Below are 9,492 nucleotides of genomic sequence, written 5' to 3'. Positions count from 1 at the left end.
CACAAATCTTGTTTTCCTATTTTGAAAGCTTCACTCATGCAGTCTCGAAGCTACCTGAAAAGCACTGTTGTTACCTTCATTTTAGTTACTGCCTGCCTGCTTCAGCGAAGAAAATGAGTTCTCCCGAACGAAACCTTGTGCTTCCAGTTCTAGTTGGAAGCTCACCTGCTCTGCTCTATAACTAAAGTGAAAGTCAAGGGGAGCACTAGCCTCGAAGTAATGCCCTGATTATCCTGGCAAAACGGGAGGCGTGCAGCAGCTCCATGAGGCCTTCCTCGCTGTTCTCCTTTAGTTTAACGGTAGTGAGTCCTAGCCTCGAAGTAGGCCCTGATTTGCCTTGCCAAACGGGAGGTATGGAGCAGCTCCATCAGGCCTTCTTCAGTGTTCTGCTTTAGTTTCACTGTAGTAAGCTTTTCAAGACTGCTAGGGACCTTGTTTCAGCACCTGTTTCGGTACCAGTATACTGAGTAGAGCCAGGAACCTCAGGGGCAGCTAACAACTTCAGCCCCGTAGGCCTTTTGGAACACTCCAGTGTTGGCTAGAGAAAGGCAACACACGGCACTCTTCCTTGGGAGAGCCAGATTACCTCAGCTCTACACAGGTTTCAGGAACACACTTCTAGACACTCCTCCATGCAATGGATGTAACCTCATTCCCCTAGCTGAACTCTATTGAGAAAAACACTCTGCTTCTAATCCCTTTTCACCTTTTACACCAAGAGTCACGCATCCTCAAGGAGGCGATCGCCTTGCATTCCACGTACAATTTAAGCACAGTTCTTGGTGTAACACTGCAGGTCTTTGGAGGATGCACAGGCCCCTAAGTCTCCATGTCGCATCCTTTGTTTAGGCACTTGGCTGCATGCAGAAAAGTGGTCGTAGAAACAGGTTGAATAAGGGAAAGCCCCAGTGGGTATCGTGAATCTCTTTTGACTTGTTAGCATCAACATCTCCTTATGCTGCGTGTCAATCTGGAAATGGGAGACTGATGGCACAAAGATTGTTTTCCAACTTTGAAAGCTCCACTCATGCAGTCTTGAAGCTACTTGAAAAGCACTCTTGTTACCGTCCTTTTACTTACTGCCTGCCTGCTTCTGCGTAGAAAATGAGTTCTTCCGAAAGAAACCTTGTGCTTCCGGTTCCTAGTTGGAAGCTCACCTACTCTGCTCTATGACTGAAGTGAAAGTCAAGGGGAGCACTAGCCTCGAAGTAATGCCCTGATTATCCTGGCGAAAGAGGAGGCGTGCAGCAGCTCCATGAGGCCTTCATCGCTGTTCTCCTTTAGTTTAACGGTAGTATGTTTTCCAAGACTCCTAGAGACCTTGCTTCAGCACCCATATCGGAATCAGAAAACTGCCTAGAGTCGGGAAGCTCTGGTCCTGCGTGTTTGCTGCGTACCAACTTACTATTTGGAGACTGATGGCACAAGGCTTCTTTGCCCATTTGGAAAGCTCTGTTCATGCGGCCTCCTTTATACCTGAAAAGCATTGTTGTTGCCGGGGTTTTAGTCACTGCCTGCATGGTTCTGAGAAGATATTGAGTTTTCCCGTACGAAACCTTGCGCTTCCAGTTCCTAGTTGGAAGCTCACCCTGCTCTGCTCTATACCTAAAGTGAAAGTCCACGTGAGCCTTAGCCTCGAAGTAAGGCCCTGAATTGCCTTGTCAAACGGGAGGTATGGAGCAGCTCCATCAGGCCTTCTTCAGTGTTCTGCTTTAGTTTCACTGTAGTAAGCTTTTTAAGACTCCTAGGGACCTTGCTTCAGCACCTGTTTCTGTACCAGTATACTGAGTAGAGCCAAGAACCTCAGGGGCAGCTAAAAACTTCAGCCCCGTAGGCCTTTTGGAACACTGCTGGGTTAGCTAGAGAAAGGCAACACACGGCACTCTTCCTTGGGAGAGCCAGATTACCTCAGCTCTACACAGGTTTCAGGAACACACTTCTAGACACTCCTCCATGCAATGGATGTAACCTCATTCCCCTAGCATAACTCTACTGAGAAAAACACTCTGCTTCTAATCCCTTTTCACCTTTTACACTTAGAGTCACGCATCCTCAAGGAGGCAGTCGCCTTGCATTCCAAGTACAATTTAAGCACAGTTCTTGGTGTAACACTGCAGGTCTTTGGAAGATGCACAGGCCCCTAAGTTTCCTGGCGCATCCTTTGTTTAGGCACTTGGCTGCACGCAAAAATCGGACCTGGAAAAAATTAGAATTAGGGAAAGCCCCAGTGGGTAGCGTGAATCTCTTTTGACTTGTTAGCATCAACATCTCCTTATGATGCGTGTGAATCTGGAAATGTGAGACTCAGACACAAATCTTGTTTTCCTATTTTGAAAGCTTCACTCATGCAGTCTCGAAGCTACCTGAAAAGCACTGTTGTTACTGTCCTTTTAGTTACTGCCTGCCTGCTTCAGCGAAGAAAATGAGTTCTCCTGAAAGAAACCTTGTGCTTGCAGTTCCTAGTTGGAAGCTCACCTGCTCTGCTCTATAACTAAAGTGAAAGTCAAGGGGAGCACTAGCCTCGAAGTAAAGCCCTGATTAACCTGACAAAACGGGAGGCGTGCAGCAGCTCCATGAGGCCTTCATCGCTGTTCTCCTGTAGTTTAACGGTAGTGAGTCCTAGCCTCGAAGTAGGCCCTGATTTGCCTTGCCAAACGGGAGGTATGGAGCAGCTCCATCAGGCCTTCTTCAGTGTTCTGCTTTAGTTTCACTGTATCAAGCTTTTCAAGACTCCTAGGGACCTTGCTTCAGCACCTGTTTCGGTACCAGTATACTGAGTAGAGCCAAGAACCTCAGGGGCAGTTAACAACTTCAGCCCCGTAGGCCTTTTGGAACACTGCAGGGTTAGGTAGAGAAAGGCAACACACGGCACTCTTCCTTGGGAGAGCCAGATTACCAAAGCTCTCCACAGGTTTCAGGAACACACTTCTAGACACTCCTCCATGCAATGGATGTAACCTCATTCCCCTAGCATAACTCTACTGAGAAAAACACTCTGCTTCTAATCCCTTTTCACCTTTTACACTTAGAGTCACGCATCCTCAAGGAGGCAGTCGCCTTGCATTCCAAGTACAATTTAAGCACAGTTCTTGGTGTAACACTGCAGGTCTTTGGAAGATGCACAGGCCCCTAAGTTTCCTGGCGCATCCTTTGTTTAGGCACTTGGCTGCACGCAAAAATCGGACCTAGAAAAAATTAGAATTAGGGAAAGCCCCAGTGGGTAGCGTGAATCTCTTTTGACTTGTTAGCATCAACATCTCCTTATGATGCGTGTGAATCTGGAAATGTGAGACTGAGACACAAATCTTGTTTTCCTATTTTGAAAGCTTCACTCATGCAGTCTCGAAGCTACCTGAAAAGCACTGTTGTTACCTTCATTTTAGTTACTGCCTGCCTGCTTCAGCGAAGAAAATGAGTTCTCCCGAAAGAAACCTTGTGCTTCCAGTTCCTAGTTGGAAGCTCACCTGCTCTGCTCTATAACTAAAGTGAAAGTCAAGGGGAGCACTAGCCTCGAAGTAATGCCCTGATTATCCTGGCAAAACGGGAGGCGTGCAGCAGCTCCATGAGGCCTTCCTCGCTGTTCTCCTTTAGTTTAACGGTAGTGAGTCCTAGCCTCGAAGTAGGCCCTGATTTGCCTTGCCAAACGGGAGGTATGGAGCAGCTCCATCAGGCCTTCTTCAGTGTTCTGCTTTAGTTTCACTGTATTAAGCTTTTCAAGACTCCTAGGGACCTTGTTTCAGCACCTGTTTCGGTACCAGTATACTGAGTAGAGCCAAGAACCTCAGGGGCAGCTAACAACTTCAGCCCCGTAGGCCTTTTGGAACACTCCAGTGTTGGCTAGAGAAAGGCAACACACGGCACTCTTCCTTGGGAGAGCCAGATTACCTCAGCTCTACACAGGTTTCAGGAACACACTTCTAGACACTCCTCCATGCAATGGATGTAACCTCATTCCCCTAGCTGAACTCTATTGAGAAAAACACTCTGCTTCTAATCCCTTTTCACCTTTTACACCAAGAGTCACGCATCCTCAAGGAGGCGATCGCCTTGCATTCCACGTACAATTTAAGCACAGTTCTTGGTGTAACACTGCAGGTCTTTGGAGGATGCACAGGCCCCTAAGTCTCCATGTCGCATCCTTTGTTTAGGCACTTGGCTGCATGCAGAAAAGTGGTCGTAGAAACAGGTTGAATAAGGGAAAGCCCCAGTGGGTATCGTGAATCTCTTTTGACTTGTTAGCATCAACATCTCCTTATGCTGCGTGTCAATCTGGAAATGGGAGACTGATGGCACAAAGATTGTTTTCCAACTTTGAAAGCTCCACTCATGCAGTCTTGAAGCTACTTGAAAAGCACTCTTGTTACCGTCCTTTTACTTACTGCCTGCCTGCTTCTGCGTAGAAAATGAGTTCTTCCGAAAGAAACCTTGTGCTTCCGGTTCCTAGTTGGAAGCTCACCTGCTCTGCTCTATGACTGAAGTGAAAGTCAAGGGGAGCACTAGCCTCGAAGTAATGCCCTGATTATCCTGGCGAAAGAGGAGGCGTGCAGCAGCTCCATGAGGCCTTCATCGCTGTTCTCCTTTAGTTTAACGGTAGTATGTTTTCCAAGACTCCTAGAGACCTTGCTTCAGCACCCATATCGGAATCAGAAAACTGCCTAGAGTCGGGAAGCTCTGGTCCTGCGTGTATGCTGCGTACCAACTTACTATTTGGAGACTGATGGCACAAGGCTTCTTTGCCCATTTGGAAAGCTCTGTTCATGCGGCCTCCTTTATACCTGAAAAGCATTGTTGTTGCCAGGGTTTTAGTCACTGCCTGCATGGTTCTGAGAAGATATTGAGTTTTCCCGTACGAAACCTTGCGCTTCCAGTTCCTAGTTGGAAGCTCACCCTGCTCTGCTCTATACCTAAAGTGAAAGTCCACGTGAGCCTTAGCCTCGAAGTAAGGCCCTGAATTGCCTTGTCAAACGGGAGGTATGGAGCAGCTCCATCAGGCCTTCTTCAGTGTTCTGCTTTAGTTTCACTGTAGTAAGCTTTTTAAGACTCCTAGGGACCTTGCTTCAGCACCTGTTTCTGTACCAGTATACTGAGTAGAGCCAAGAACCTCAGGGGCAGCTAACAACTTCAGCCCCGTAGGCCTTTTGGAACACTGCAGGGTTAGCTAGAGAAAGGCAACACACGGCACTCTTCCTTGGGAGAGCCAGATTACCTCAGCTCTACACAGGTTTCAGGAACACACTTCTAGACACTCCTCCATGCAATGGATGTAACCTCATTCCCCTAGCATAACTCTACTGAGAAAAACACTCTGCTTCTAATCCCTTTTCACCTTTTACACTTACAGTCACGCATCCTCAAGGAGGCAGTCGCCTTGCATTCCAAGTACAATTTAAGCACAGTTCTTGGTGTAACACTGCAGGTCTTTGGAAGATGCACAGGCCCCTAAGTTTCCTGGCGCATCCTTTGTTTAGGCAGTTGGCTGCACGCAAAAATCGGACCTAGAAAAAATTAGAATTAGGGAAAGCCCCAGTGGGTAGCGTGAATCTCTTTTGACTTGTTAGCATCAACATCTCCTTATGATGCGTGTGAATCTGGAAATGTGAGACTCAAACACAAATCTTGTTTTCCTATTTTGAAAGCTTCACTCATGCAGTCTCGAAGCTACCTGAAAAGCACTGTTGTTACTGTCCTTTTAGTTACTGCCTGCCTGCTTCAGCGAAGAAAATGAGTTCTCCCGAAAGAAACCTTGTGCTTGCAGTTCCTAGTTGGAAGCTCACCTGCTCTGCTCTATAACTAAAGTGAAAGTCAAGGGGAGCACTAGCCTCGAAGTAAAGCCCTGATTAACCTGACAAAACGGGAGGCGTGCAGCAGCTCCATGAGGCCTTCATCGCTGTTCTCCTGTAGTTTAACGGTAGTGAGTCCTAGCCTCGAAGTAGGCCCTGATTTGCCTTGCATAACGGGAGGTATGGAGCAGCTCCATCAGGCCTTCTTCAGTGTTCTGCTTTAGTTTCACTGTAGTAAGCTTTTCAAGACTCCTAGGGACCTTGCTTCAGCACCTGTTTCGGTACCAGTATACTGAGTAGAGCCAAGAACCTCAGGGGCAGTTAACAACTTCAGCCCCGTAGGCCTTTTGGAACACTGCAGGGTTAGCTAGAGAAAGGCAACACACGGCACTCTTCCTTGGGAGAGCCAGATTACGTCAGCTCTCCACAGGTTTCAGGAACACACTCTAGACACTCCTCCATGCAATGGATGTAACCTCATTCCCCTAGCATAACTCTACTGATAAAAACACTCTGCTTCTAATCCCTTTTCACCTTTTACACTTAGAGTCACGCATCCTCAAGGAGGCAGTCACCTTGCATTCCAAGTACAATTTAAGCACAGTTCTTGGTGTAACACTGCAGGTCTTTGGAAGATGCACAGGACCCTAAGTTTCCTGGCGCATCCTTTGTTTAGGCACTTGGCTGCACGCAAAAATCGGACCTAGAAAAAATTAGAATTAGGGAAAGCCCCAGTGGGTAGCGTGAATCTCTTTTGACTTGTTAGCATCAACATCTCCTTATGCTGCGTGTGAATCTGGAAATGTGAGACTGAGACACAAATTTTGTTTTCCCATTTTGAAAGCTCCACTCATGCAGTCTGGAAGCTACCTGAAAAGCACTCTTGTTACCGTCCTTTTAGTTACTGCCTGCCTGCTTCTGCGAAGAAAATGAGTTCTCCCGAAAGAAACCTTGTGCTTCCAGTTCCTAGTTGGAAGCTCAACTGCTCTCCTCTATAACTAAAGTGAAAGTCAGGGAACACTAGCCTCGAAGTAATGCCCTGATTATCCTGGCAAAACGGGAGGCGTGCAGCAGCTCCATGAGGCCTTCATCGCTGTTCTTTAGTTTAACCGTAGTAAGTTTTCCTAGACTCCTAGAGACCTTGCTTCAGCACCCCTATCGCAATCAGAAAACTGCCTAGAGCCGGGAAGCTCTGGTCCTGCGTGTATGCTGCGTACCAACTTACTATTTGGAGACTGATGGCACAAGGTTTCTTTGCCCATTTGGAAAGCTCTGTTCATGCGGCCTCCTTTATACCTGAAAAGCATTGTTGTTGCCGGGGTTTTAGTCACTGCCTGCACGGTTCTGAGAAGATATTGAGTTTTCCCGTCCGAAACCTTGTGCTTCCACTTCCTACTTGGAAGCTCACCCTGCTCTGCTCTATATCTAAAGTGAAAGTCCACGTGAGCCCTAGCCCCGAAGTAAGGCCCTGATTTGCCTTGCCAAACGGGAGGTATGGAGAAGCTCCATCAGGCCTTCTTCACTGTTCTGCTTTAGTTTCACGGTAGTAAGCTTTTCCACACTTCTAGGGACCTTGTTGCACACCCGTTCTGCTACCATTATACTGAGTAAAGCCAGGAAGCTCAGGGTCAGGTAAGGAACTTCAGCCCCGTAGGCCTTTCGGGACACCCCAGTGTTGGCTAGAGAAAGGCAACACACTGCACTCTTCCTTGAGAGAGCCAGTTTACCTCAGCTCTACACAGGATTAAGGAACACACTTCTAGACTGTCCTCCATTAAATGGATGTAACCTCATTCCCCTAGTTGAACTCTTTTGAGAAGAACACTCTTTTTAATCCCTTTTCCCCTATTACACTTAGAGTCACGCATCCTCAGGAGGTGGTCGGCTTGCATTCCAAGTACAATTTAAGCACAGTTCTTGGTATAACACGGCAGGACTTTGGAAGAAGCACAGGCCCCTATATCGCCCTCGCGCATCCTTTGTTTAGGCACTTGACTGCACGCAAAAAAGCGGTCGTAGAAAAAATTAGAATTAGGGAAAGCTCCAGTGGGTATCGTGAATCTCTTTTGACTTGTTAGCATCAACATCTCCTTATGCTGCGTGTGAATCTGGAAATGTGAGACTGAGACACAAATCTTGTTTTCCTATTTTGAAAGCTCCACTCATGCAGTCTGGAAGCTACCTGAAAAGCACTGTTGTTACTGTCCTTTTAGTTACTGCCTGCCTGCTTCTGCGAAGAAAATGAGTTCTCCCGATAGAAACCTTGTGCTTCCAGTTCCTAGGTGGAAGCTCACCTGCTCTGCTCTATAACTAAAGTGAAAGTCAAGGGGAGCACTAGCCTCGAAGTAATGCCCAGATTATCCTGGCAAAACGGGAGGCGTGCAGCAGCTCCATGAGGCCTTCCTCGCTGTTCTCCTTTAGTTTAATGGTAGTGAGTCCTAGCCTCGAAGTAGGCCCTGATTTGCCTTGCCAAACGGGAGGTATGGAGCAGCTCCATCAGGCCTTCTTCAGTGTTCTGCTTTAGTTTCACTGTAGTAAGCTTTTCAAGACTCCTAGGGACCTTGTTTCAGCACCTGTTTCGGTACCAGTATACAGAGTAGAGCCAAGAACCTCAGGGGCAGCTAACAACTTCAGCCCCGTAGGCCTTTTGGAACACTCCAGTGTTGGCTAGAGAAAGGCAACACACGGCACTCTTCCTTGGGAGAGCCAGATTACCTCAGCTCTACACAGGTTTCAGGAACACACTTCTAGACACTCCTCCATGCAATGGATGTAACCTCATTCCCCTAGCTGAACTCTATTGAGAAAAACACTCTGCTTCTAATCCCTTTTCACCTTTTACACTTAGAGTCACGCATCCTCAAGGAGGCGATCGCCTTGCATTCCAAGTACAATTTAAGCACAGTTCTTGGTGTAACACTGCAGGTCTTTGGAGGATGCACAGGCCCCTAAGTCTCCATGTCGCATCCTTTGTTTAGGCACTTGGCTGCACGCAAAAATCGGACTTAGAAAAAATTAGAATTAGGGAAAGCCCCAGTGGGTAGCGTGAATCTCTTTTGACTTGTTAGCATCAACATCTCCTTATGCTGCGTGTGAATCTGGAAATGTGAGACTGAGACACAAATCTTGTTTTCCTATTTTGAAAGCTCCACTCATGCAGTCTGGAAGCTACCTGAAAAGCACTGTTGTTACTGTCCTTTTAGTTACTGCCTGCCTCCTTCTGCGAAGAAAATGAGTTCTCCCGATAGAAACCTTGTGCTTCCAAATCCTAGTTGGAAGCTCACCTGCTCTGCTCTATAACTAAAGTGAAAGTCAAGGGGAGCACTAGCCTCGAAGTAAAGCCCTGATTAGCCTGGCAAAACGGGAGGCGTGCAGCAGCTCCATGACTCCTTCATCGCTGTTCTCCTTTAGTTTAACGGTAGTGAGTCCTAGCCTCGAAGTAGGCCCTGATTTGCCTTGCCAAACGGGAGGTATGGAGCAGCTCCATCAGGCCTTCTTCAGTGTTCTGCTTTAGTTTCACTGTAGTAAGCTTTTCAAGACTCCTAGGGACCTTGCTTCAGCACCTGTTTCGGTACCAGTATACTGAGTAGAGCCAAGAACCTCAGGGGCAGCTGAAAACTTCAGCCCCGTAGGCCTTTTGGAACACTGCTGGGTTAGCTAGAGAAAGGCAACACACGGCACTCTTCCTTGGGAGAGCCAGAGTACCTCAGCT

General features: G+C 47.4%; 1 long non-coding RNA gene across 1 annotated transcript in view; it reads left to right on the top strand.

Moving 5' to 3' along the window:
• Positions 1 to 1,432: 1,432 nt before the first annotated feature.
• Positions 1,433 to 9,492, top strand: part of LOC309661410 — an 85,149-nt gene continuing 77,089 nt past the window's right edge. The window contains exon 1 of the long non-coding RNA XR_014264031.1: positions 1,433 to 1,539. This is a non-coding gene — a long non-coding RNA (uncharacterized lncRNA). The remainder of the gene's footprint in view (positions 1,540 to 9,492) is intronic.

The sequence above is a fragment of the Balaenoptera physalus genome (genome assembly GCF_965194825.1).
Source record: "Balaenoptera physalus genome assembly, chromosome: 5".
Taxonomy (NCBI): domain Eukaryota; kingdom Metazoa; phylum Chordata; class Mammalia; order Artiodactyla; family Balaenopteridae; genus Balaenoptera; species Balaenoptera physalus.
Note: the sequence above shows the minus strand (reverse complement) of the source record. Positions and strands in the feature narration are given on the sequence as shown.